At 40.8% G+C, this 12,186-nt stretch overlaps 1 protein-coding gene and 1 pseudogene across 1 annotated transcript in view; one reads left to right on the top strand and one right to left on the bottom strand.

Annotated features, from left to right (window-relative positions):
• Positions 1 to 5,027, bottom strand: part of LOC141198687 (uncharacterized) — a 30,602-nt gene extending 25,575 nt beyond the window's left edge. Inside the window, exon 1 of the mRNA XM_073663092.1 lies at positions 4,683 to 5,027. The gene's annotated coding sequence lies outside the window, so the exon portion shown is untranslated. The remainder of the gene's footprint in view (positions 1 to 4,682) is intronic.
• LOC141198678 (uncharacterized) overlaps positions 1 to 12,186 on the top strand; it is a 208,436-nt pseudogene that overhangs the window by 64,039 nt on the left and 132,211 nt on the right.

The following is a 12,186-nucleotide window of genomic DNA, read 5'->3' as shown; positions in this document are numbered from 1 at the left end:
AGACAGTGGACTCATCTGTCCATGGATTTCATCATGGATTTGCCTCGGTGTGGTGAGAAGACTGTTATTTGGGTTGTGGTTGACTGATTCAGTAAACAGGCTCATTTTGTTCCTTTGTCAGGGTTACCTAATGCTGAGACACTCTCCAGGTTGTTTATTCGTCATGTTGTGAGATTGCATGGAATTCCTCTTAACACTGTGTCTGATAGGGGAGTGCAATTTGCTTCCAAATTCTGGAGAGCGTTTTGTAAAACACTGGGGATTGACTTGTCATGTTCCTGTGCCTACCACCCTGAAACCAACGGTCAGACAGAAAGGATAAATCAATCTTTGGAACAAATTTTAAGGTGTTTTGTTGCGGCTCAGCAGGAGGACTGATCTTCATTCTTACCTATTGCTGATTTTGCCTTTAAGAGTCAGATCAATCAGTCCACTGGAACCTCACTGTTTTTTTCAATTATGGTTTTCATCCCCATTTTGGTGTATTTTATAAGATAAGCTCTGAATGTCCTGGGGTGGAGAACGCTATACAGAAAGTTGGGGATGTTACCTATGTTGAAAAAAGACCTAAGTCCATCAAGTTCAAGCTTTCTCCACCAATTATACATTTGTTGTCACTAAATTATCTATAATCCACAATGTTATGTTTACTGAGGAAATCATCCAGCTCTTTTTTAAAAGTTGTTATAGTGTCTGCCATTACTACCTCTTATAGTAAAGCGTTCCACAGTCTGACTGCTCTAACTGTAAAAAGCCCTTTCCTGCTTGCCGAAATGATCATTCTGCCACCTGTAATGAGTGCCCACTAGTCCTTAGCATCTTTGGAAGAAATAAGTCCGCTAGAGACTTATTCCTTATACCATTGTGCTGTCCAGAGACCCCCGAGCATACCCTAGGTATAAGAGTAAACGGCATACAATGGGTCCCATATTTAAATAAATTTATCTAATTACTGCAGCAAGAACTTCAATTGCTATTGCAAACAGTAAGGAAGACAGGGGGCATCCTTGTCTTGTACCTCTGTGCAATAAAAATCGATTAGTGATAGAGCCATTCGCTCTTATTTTAGTCTTTGGGTCTGAATAAAGCAATTGCACCCATTATATAAATTTGTCACCAAAGCCAATCTGCCTCAACGTAGCCCACAAGTATTGCCATTCTACACTGTCAAAGGCCTTAGTGGCGTCCAAAGACAGGATCACCCTTTGACCAATATTATCAGCCCTTGCTTGCATATTAATATAAAGCTTTCCGAGATTGATCGTGGTGGACATATTGGGCATAAACCCAGACTGACCCAGATGTATTATTGAGATCACTTTTCAGAGTCTGTTTTCTAGCACCAGGGTCGGCTCCAGGTTTTCGTGGGCCCCGGGACGAAAGAGTGGGCCCCTTTAATACTTACCACAATTCATGATGCACAGATAAGAAATATAAATAGTACAATGCCAAAGATTGTACTATTTGTCGCACAGTGTGTGCCCTGGGGGGAGTCAAACGTTTTCATTTTAGACCGGACAATATAGTCCTCCATACAGTATAATGGACCCCAAATATTGCTCCATACAGAATAATGGACCCCATATAATGCTCCATACAGTATAATGAGCCCCATATAGTACTCCATACAGAATAATGGACCACATATAATGCTCCATACAGAATAACGGACTGCATATAATGCCCCATACAGAATAATGGACCCACATAATGCTCCATACAGAATAACGGACCCCATATAATGCTCCATACAGAATAATGGACCCCATATAATGCTCCATACAGAATAATGGCCCCCATATATTGCTCCATGCAGAATAATGGACCCCATATATTGCTCCATACAGAATAATGGACCCCATATATTGCTCCATACAGAATAATGGACCCCATATAATGCTCCATAGAGAATAATGGACCCCATATATTGCTCCATACAGAATAAGGAGCCCCATATAATGCTCCATACAGAATAATGGGCCCCATATAATGCTCCATACAGAATAATGGGCCTCATATAATGCTCCATACAGAATAACGGACTCCATATAATGCACCATAAAGAATAATAGACCCACATAATGCTCCATACAGAATAAAAGACCCCATATAATGCTCCATACAGAATAATGGCCCCCATATATTGCTCCATGCAGAATAATGGACCCCATATATTGCTCCATACAGAATAATGGACCCCACATATTGCTCCATGCAGAATAATGGACCCCACATATTGCTCCATACAGATTAATGGACTCCATATAATGCTCCATACAGAATAATGGACCCCATATATTGCTCCATACAGAATAATGGGCGTCATATAATGCTCCATACAGAATAATAGACCTCATATAATACTCCATACAGAATAATGGACCCCATATATTGCTCTATACAGAATAATGGACCCACATAATGCTCCATACAGAATAATGGGCCTCATATAATGCTCCATACAGAATAAAGGACCCCTTATAATGCTCTATACAGAATAATGGACCCCATATATTGCTCCATGAAGAATAATGGACCCCATATATTTCTCCATACAGAATAATGGACCCCATATATTGCTCCATACAGAATAATGGACCCCATATATTGCGCCATACAGAATAATGGGGCATCATATAATGCTCCATACAGAATAATGGACCTCATATAATGCTCCATACAGAATAATGAGCCCCATATAATGCTCCATACAGAATAATGGGCCTCATATAATGCTCCATACAGACTAATGGACCCCAAATATTGCTCCTTACAGAATAATGGACCCCATATAATGCTCCATACAGAATAATGGGCCACATATAATGCTCCAAACAGAATAATGGACCCCATATAATGCTCCATACAGAATAATGGGCCCTATATATTGCTCCATAGAGAATAATGGACCCCATATAATGCTCCATAGAGAATAATGGACCCCATGTATTGCTCCATACAGAATAATGGGCGTCATATAATGCTCCATACAGAATAATGGACCCCATATAATGCTCCATACAGAATAATGAACCCCATATAATACTAATTACAGAATAATGGGCCACATATAATGCTCCATACAGAAAAATTGGCCCCATATAATACTAAATACAGAATAATGGGCCACATATAATGCTCCATACAGAAAAATTGGCCCCATATAATGCTCCATACAGAATAGGCCCCATATAATACTCCCTACATGATGGGCCCCATATCATGCTCCATAGAAGATGGGCACAATATAATGCTCCATACATGATGGGCCCTCTATAATGCTCCATACATGATGGGCCCCATATAATGTTCCATGGAAGATGGCCCCCATATAATGCTGTGTACATGAAAAAAAATCAAATACTTCCCTCTCCTCGTTCCTTGCTGGCTGCAGCTCTGGACTCCTCAGCGTCGCCATCTTCCTACTCTCTGTGATGCTCATAGCACAGGGTGCGCTGATGTCATCGCTCCCTCTGACTTGAGAAGTCACAAGTCAGCAGACGCGGAAGAAGCTGGAGCTGTGGGGAACAGGGAGAGGTAAGTATTCCAAGTGCTGGCAGCCTGAGCAAGTGCGGCACTGGCACTGGGCTCTCCCAACTCACTGGCCCCATAGAGCGCCAATGTCCCCGACGGTGAGTGGGCCCGCCCCGCTGGCTCAGGGCTGACGCCAGCCCTGGATGGCAGCTTGGGAAGAAGTTTGACTTTACTGTTAAAAGAGGGATGGGTCTATAGGATGCCGGCAAGCTAGGGTCCTTGCCTTGTTTACGTAACACCATTATTATGGCTTCCTGCATGAATGTGGGCATTCATACAGGAAGCCATACAATTGCCTTCTACCCTCTTATCCCTCTATCCCAGTGAGAGTCCGGTATATTATTAAAGTCCTCTATTATAATATAGGGGATTTGTGAGAAGCCGGAAATAATAGTGAGAATTTTATGTATAATTCTCCTGGAATATAGTGGTGGTATGTAGATAGATTATATTAATAGAGATTTAGTAATTAATTTACAGAACAAACATATCTAGTGACCCTCTGTATCTCACTGTAAGACGCTCACATTGTGCACTAGGGTGTACTAATATACTGACTCCCCGAGAGTATGGAGAGCGCGTGGAGTGATAGTCGGCTGTAATCTCTTCTTGTTTAGTAGATGAAGTTTCTCAGAGGTAAGATGTGTTTTTTCCATTTAAAGATACTGAAAGATCACCTGTCTTTTAACACTAGAAGAAAGACCCCTTACATTCCAGCTATTTGCACTGACCCTGCCATATTTAATGTAGTAGATATGTCGTTTCCAATATCCTATCAGCAGAGCATTTCTGTTTTACATAGATAGTTAAGCGCTAATTACAAGATTGTCAACAAAATAAAACATACCCCAAAAAATAAAAAAGACCTCCACCCATAAAACCCCAACCATAATAGTCAGATATAAAACACCTTTCTCCGGGTGAGAGACTGGGCGAAGTATTTCCATTTTTAAAGTATAAAAAATGGCGGCTCAGTCACTGTTGAACATATGGGAAAATCCCCCCTAGAATTTACGTCTCCTTGGGAGATAATTCAACCCCAATTATACATAAGGACTGTGATAAAATCATAATAGAACCTGAAGAAAAAACAACATTTGTAAAGAACTGTCCAACAAGCAGGGACACACTTCTTCCCATATACTCACGGATCACTGTGGTTTTGAAGAATTAGTGTTTGTACCACAGGATCTACAACTTGTAACATCCCGAATGTGATCCCGGTGTATTTCATATTTGATCCTCTCATTCATATCCAGCCAGTGAAGGGTTTATGAATCTTGAATAAAGTGCACAGTACCTCGGGCTACCACCCTTAACTTGGCAGGGTAGATCATTGAATATCAGGATCTGGAGATATTTGTGGATACTTCCCAGGCTGCTGGTTTATTCAAGACGTCAATTCAGAAAGGTTTATTAAATTTCTGTTTTTATTCGAGGAGTTTCAAAGTGACAAGCACTTCTTCTTCAGGAGACAACCACATACAGACAAAATCCTGCAAGACAATGTGAAGGCTTGAGGTTTGAATTAAGACACCAAATCAACACATGACGGTCTGAGTTGTGTCAAAGTTCACTGGATTGGCAAACGATTACATCGGAAAATAACAAAATTGTGTGTATTTCAATTATACAAAGAAATTCCTCCTAAAAATGTATCACGATTCATATACTATAAACCTATTCAGCATTATTTAAAAATTGTATATATATAAGTTCAAATGTTCACTAAAATAAATGTATTTATTCACTTATCCTAATAGCAGGAGTTGGGCTAGAACCTATGTCTCTATAGGGAAAACCACTGTGTCCTGTGTTCTTTACTCGTTAAGCCGCTATGTGTATTTAGGAATTAGCAGATGATTAAAAAGAAAAGCAAATCCAAGGGTCGGAGAAAAGTGTGTAAAAAACTTGTAGCTCATTGTATGTCAATAAATTCTTGATTTATTTTATTTAATGTCTTTTTGATTAGCTAAAATGCTCTTATCCGAATTCCTCTAAATATTATTTTAGTTTATTATATTTGTTACAGGCCATTTGTCGTGTTTCATATGTCAGAATATTATTTTGTGTCATTATACTGATATCAGTGTGTTTTATCAATTCCTGTATAATTTTATTAGAGGAAAAATAAATATCATTATAAATAATTTCCACGCTTCCTTTTTTAATTAATTAGTTTCTCATACAATGTGATGGTGAAATATGGGGAGAGAGCGTGGTTTACCTCTGTCCATGAATATGGCCGCTGGAGTAAATATATGGCTATGTGTGTAACTTGGAAGGATTTCATCTGCTGAGGGGTCACCTAGGGCAGTGGTGACGTCACGGGGGGATCCGGTCAGGGAGATCTTTCTTTTTACTACAAGCCTTCGTTATCAGGGACTGTAGGTAATAGAGGACGGGGAACATCAGAGGAATCCCGTGCTTGCTACATGGATTCTCTCAGAAGGTAAAACGGTAGTGACTGGAATTACAATGAGTGGAGTTTTATACTCTGAGAAAAAAAGACAATCACTTCATGGAGATCTAAATGCTCGATGTTCCGGGAGTTTGATAAAATTGTGACATCTAAAAAATATACAGGGTGGGCCATTTATATGATACACCTAAATAAAATGGGAATGGTTGGTGATATTAACTTCCTGTTTGTGGCACATTAGTATATGGGAGGGGGAAAACTTTTCCAGATGAGTGGTGACCATGGCGGCCATTTTGAAGTCGGCCATTTTGATCCAAACTTTATTTTTTTCAATGGGAATAGGGTCATGTGACACATCAAACTTATTGAGCATTTTATAAGAAAAACAATGGTGTGCTTGGTTTTAACATAACTTTATTCTTTCATGAGTTATTTACAAGTTTATGACCACTTATAAAATGTGTTCAAAGTGTTGCCCATTGTGTTGGATTGTCAATGCAACCCTCTTCTCCCACTCTTGACACACTGATAGCAGCACCGCAGAAGAAATGCTAGCACAGGCTTCCAGTATCTGTTGTTTCAAATGCTGTACATCTTGTATCTTCACAGCATAGACAATTGCTTTCAGATGACCTCAAAGATAAAAGTGTAAGGGGGTCAGATTGGGAGACCTTGGTGGCAATTCAACTGACCCACGACTACCAATCCACTTTCCAGGAAAATGTTCATGTAGGAATGCTCAGACCTGACACTCATAATGTGGTGGTGCACCATCTTGTTGGAAAAACTTAGGGAACGTGCCATCTTCAGTGCATAAAGAGAGCAACACATCATCATGTAGCAATTTCAGATATCCAGTGGCATTGAGGTTTCCATTGATGAAGAATGGCCCCACTATCTTTGTACCCCATATACCACACAATACCATCAATTTTTGTGTTCCAACAGTCTTGGAGGGATCTATGAACTGTGCGCTAGTGTCAGTGTGTGGTTTTGTGTGTGGTTTTGTTCACCATTCACAAAAAAGTTTGCCTCATCATTGAACATAATGTTCTGTGTAAACTGAGGATCCTGTTCCAATTTTTGTTTTGCCCATTCTGCAAATTCAGTGCGCCGATCTGGGTCACCCTCGTTGAGATGCTGCAGCAGCTGGATTTTGTAAGGGTGTCATTTGTGAGTAGCTAATATCCATCGAAGGGATGTTTGACTGATGCCACTCTCAGGTGACATGCGACGAGTGCTACGCTGTGGGCTCTTGCTGAATGAAGCAAGGACAGCCACTGATGTTTCTTCATTAGTGACAGTTTTCTTGCATCCACATTTTGGCAAATCCAACACTGAACCTGTTTCATGAAATTTGGCAAGAATTTGCTAAATGTAGCATGGGAGATGGGTGGTCTAATAGGGTGTCTTGCATTGAAATCTGCTGCAATGACCCGGGTACTGCATTCACCAAACATCAACACAATTTCTATCCGCTCCTCACGTGTTAACCTCTGTGACATGTCAATGGCTGTAAACAAAGAGAAACTTGTAATAACTCATGAAAGAATAAAGTTACGTTAAAACCAAGCACACCATTGTTTTTCTTATGAAATTCTCAATAAGTTTAATGTGTCACATGACCCTCTTCCCATTGAAAAAAATAAAGTTGGATCCAAAATGGCCGACTTCAAAATGGCCGCCATGGTCACCACCCATCTGGAAAAGTTTTTCCCCTCCTATATACTAATGTGCCACAAACAGGAAGTTGATATCACCAACCATTCCCATTTTATTTAGGTGTATCCATATAAATGGCCCACCCTGTACATAGGATATTAAAAGATTATCATTGTACCATAGTTAAATGTCTTAATCATAGGAAATATATCTATATAAGAACTAAATATTAAAATTTGAAAGGTCGAGGGTTTTATCTAAAATAATTAATTTATTTTAATTGGTTAATAAAACCATGTCACAGATCATGGATAATATTGTAGTAAATAGATATTACAATAAAATATCTTATTAAAGATCATGTAAATTATTACAATTAATACTAATGTTAAGGGAGCTTCCACATCAGACTTTCTATCTCCAAAATGACCATATATGTAGATTTCTTACCATCTAAAGCAATGGTCTCAAACATGCGGGCCCGCGGGCCACATGCGGCCCCTGAGGCAGGCATCTGCGGCCCGCGGTGCACCACAAGTCTCACCCTAGCAGAGAGGATGAGTGCGCCGCTCTGTAGTGGCTATGGCCCTGCGTTATGACATCCCTCTGGCGCTGCGTTATGACATCCCTCTGCAAGGAGGTGGGCACTGCTATAGAATAGTGAGCAAAACGGGGTGCTACAGTAACCTGATATAATAGTATAATATAGTTTGGAAGAAAAAAGACTCAGGATATACAACCGTGCACACCCAATATTAGAAAAATGAAAAAATCATTATTACATGATTGCACACTGACAACACAAGAAAAATAAAAACATTTAAAAACAGACAAGGCATAACAATATTCATGGGGGAAGAACAATAATAGTGTTCCAAAGCAATAAATCCCCCCTTAGGCCACAGGTATAATATATATAATTTTAATATCTCATAATACAATAATGGTTTTTAACCAAGCTATGTCACCCTAGTGGAGGGTAGCACAGCACCACTAGACCAAACATAGGTAATGGACCAGGCACTCCCAAATAATGAGACTATACATCATAATAGATCAAGGAATGAAGGAATGAGTGGGAGTAATAACCTGCTAGCACTAGGGGCCCGTATAGTATCAGCATTTACCAAAAAGTGTCATCCCACGTAAGGTACGACATCGGATCATGAGTTAAATCATGTATGGCAAAACGGGCACTCCTGAGTAGTCAAGGGATAAATCAAAAATAATAAATTGACATAGTTACCTGTTGGCACCGAAGACCCTACGCGTTACGCTGCTGGACCGCAGCTTCGTCAGGGGTATGTTGTCAGTGAACACATGTGTACATTAAATAATCCATCCAATTTAGTGTGATTCCCTTCAGGTGAGTATAGATGCCCTCAGAAAGTCTCTCCAGCATCGTGGCAAATCGGACGGTAACTTCCTGTTTCCACAGCGTGCCGCCCACGTGCTGTGATGTAACGCAACCGGAACTGGATAAGACGTCATATCCGGTCGGCGAACCGCCGCCCCTTCCTATCTCTCATGCGTTCCACCCAGACGCTATGGTGGAACGCAACCGGAACTAGGTAAAAGATCATATCCGGTTTTGGAAACCGCCCCCTCAGAGATCAAGAGGGATGTAGTCCCTTGGGATGGTCACAATAGGAAAGAAGCTGGCATTCCCGGGGAAGATAGAACGCAAAAAATATATGTATACCCCCGGAAGTAGCGCGTCCGCTACAAAAAATTACCGGTACAAAGAAAAGAGGGCTGGCCCTGATCAAGGAAAGTGCCTGGCCAGGCCAAAGAGCAAGATGAAAAGTGTGATTGGAGTCAGAAAGTCACCAAATGTGCATAAAAGTGTGACCAATAATAACAATACAAACAAAAACATAAAAGACTTACCAGACAAACCAACCACAAACAAACATAGAACAAACAACAATCATGTACAAATTGTGGGCCATTACAAAGGTGGCTAATGAAGCCAAACAGCAACATATATGGATATACGTACAATTATAAATAAGGACCTGGCATTTAAGATGATAAGAATGCTGGGGATTAACTTGTTATGGGATGGAGGAAATGCACAAGCCAGCCACACGAGAAGAGATGGAAGGATAAAAAGGATAAAGAGGAAAAAGGTTGAACCAGAGAGCCCTCAATCTAAAGCGGGATTCCAATAGCAAGGATACCATGGGAGTTTAAGCCAAGTAACCAGTAAATGAAAAGTCCTCATTTATACCCCTAGGGGCCACTGTATCAAGAACAAAGATCCACCTAGATTCAGATCTCAATAGATCCTTGGTGTGATCTGAATTACGTGAATTGGGCCTCATCTTCTGGAGGCCCATGACTCGCAATTTATTGGGGCTACCAGAGTGGCATTGGAAGAAGTGCAGAGCCACCGAAGAGATGGCTTTGCCCTTCTTCAAATCCTGTTCAGCAAGATGGATGTTGGAAACATGTTGCTGTACCCGTCTACGGAGTTCCTGCGACGTTTGACCAATATAAACCTTCGGACAGGGACAGGTCAATGCATATACAACATTAGTGGACCTACAATTGATAAAGTCCCTCAAAGGGTATTGATGGTTGTCAATCGGATTAGTGAAAGTTTTACCAGAAGAGAGAAATGGACAAGCAGAACAATCGCCACAAGGGAATGAGCCCTTAAATTTACTGCCGCCCGAGGTACTACAACTGGGGCGTGTATAGTGACTATGCATAAGTTTATCCCTTAAATTTGGGGCGCGTCTAGCCGTCAACAACGGTCTCTCTGGTAAAATGCTAGAAAGACGACTATCCGTCTTAAGTATATTCCAATGTTTCCGAAATAGACTACCCACTTTATTCCATTGATTGTTAAACGTGGTGATAAATCTAATCTGTGTATCCTCCATATTGACACGTGATTGTAGCAACATCTCCCGTGGTTTGACCAAAACCTTCTGGTGAGCCTTGGAAATTACCGCTTTAGGATATCCGCGCTCCCGAAAACGTGAGGTTAAATTGCTGGCCTCGGTTTTGTAATCCTCCTGTGTTGTACAGTTCCTTTTGGCCCTTGAGAATTGTCCCACCGGTATGCTGTCTCTCAAGTTTCTAGGATGAAAACTTTGGTAGTGTAAGAGACTGTTTGTGGCAGTCGATTTCCTATGTAATTTGGATACAAGTGAGCCACCCACTTTCCTGATCTCCAGATCCAGGAAGTTAACTGCAGAGGAAGATATACAATGGGTAAGATGAATGTTAAAATCATTAACGTTCAGCCTATCAATGAAGGTAAGTGCCTCGGCTTCCGTGCCCGTCCAGATAATCAAGATATCATCTATGAAGCGTAGCCACTTGAAGACCCCCCGATTGTATGCCTGTGAGGGGTACACGTGTGTGTCCTCCCACCAACCCAGAAAAAGGTTGGCAAAGGAGGGCGCACACCGTGCCCCCATGGCGGTCCCAGAGATTTGTCGATAGAAGATATGATCAAACACAAAATAATTGTGGGTAAGAATGAAGTTCAAGAGGTCCACAATGAAAGAGTCATGTAAACGATTACCTCCACTTGTAGCATTCAGAAAATAGAGGACTGCTGCTATGCCATCTTTGTGGGCTATATTTGAATATAGCGATTCAACATCAACAGTGATGAATAAGAACTGGTCAGGTAAGCAAAGAGAGTTGAGAGTCCGTATCAGATGAGATGAATCTCTGAGATAAGAGGGTAAACTGGTAACGAGGGGCTGCAAGAAAAAATCTATGTAAATACATGCCTTTTCACAAATGCTTCCTATGCCTGACACAATAGGTCGACCCGGTGGACATTCCAGATTTTTGTGGACTTTGGGCAAGACATAGAAAGTGGGTATGGTAGGTTTCCTCACTATCATAAATTCCCTCTCTTGTTTATTAATGGTTCCCATAGAGAAAGCCTTCAAAAGTAGTCGTTCAAGCTTAGCCGAGAAGACCTGTGTGGGGTCCGAGGGAAGTCTCAAATAAAATCTGGTGTTATTGAGCTGTCTATGTACTTCAGCAGTGTACATGCCACGAGGCCATAAAACAATATTTCCCCCTTTGTCTGCTTCCTTTATCAGGAATTCCTGGTTTTTCTGCAGGCAAAGGAGGGCACGCCTCTCCATCATGGTTAAATTTTGATGAGATATGTTATTGACAGGTAATCTCCTGATCTCATCTTTCATAACCTCAAAAAATGTAGAAACTGCTGGAACCAAAGACAGGGATGGTAGAATATTAGAAGGTAATCGATGCGGAAACTTTTTCCTACCTTGGTATGACTGGTTGTCCTCTAGGAGTTCAAGTAAGTCACGGAAGACCTGTTTATCAGTAGGGGAAGAGAGGTCTGAGAATGAATCAGATTTAGTGTAGATGACTTTGAGAATAATTCTTCTACAAAAAAGATACAAGTCTTTTAGCAAGATAAATTTATCGACCGGTACCATGGGAGAGAAAGAGAGACCCTTCTATAATACAGAACTTTCAACATCATTTAATGTATAAGTAGAAAGGTTGATGATCTGAAGTTGGTCAGAGTTCTGACTTAAAATCTGTTCCTCTTCTTGTATGTC

Source organism: Phyllobates terribilis, unplaced genomic scaffold (genome assembly GCF_046119375.1).
Source record: "Phyllobates terribilis strain yellow unplaced genomic scaffold, ASM4611937v1 Scaffold_99__1_contigs__length_5935540, whole genome shotgun sequence".
NCBI classification, from domain to species: Eukaryota; Metazoa; Chordata; class Amphibia; order Anura; family Dendrobatidae; genus Phyllobates; species Phyllobates terribilis.
Note: the sequence above shows the minus strand (reverse complement) of the source record. Positions and strands in the feature narration are given on the sequence as shown.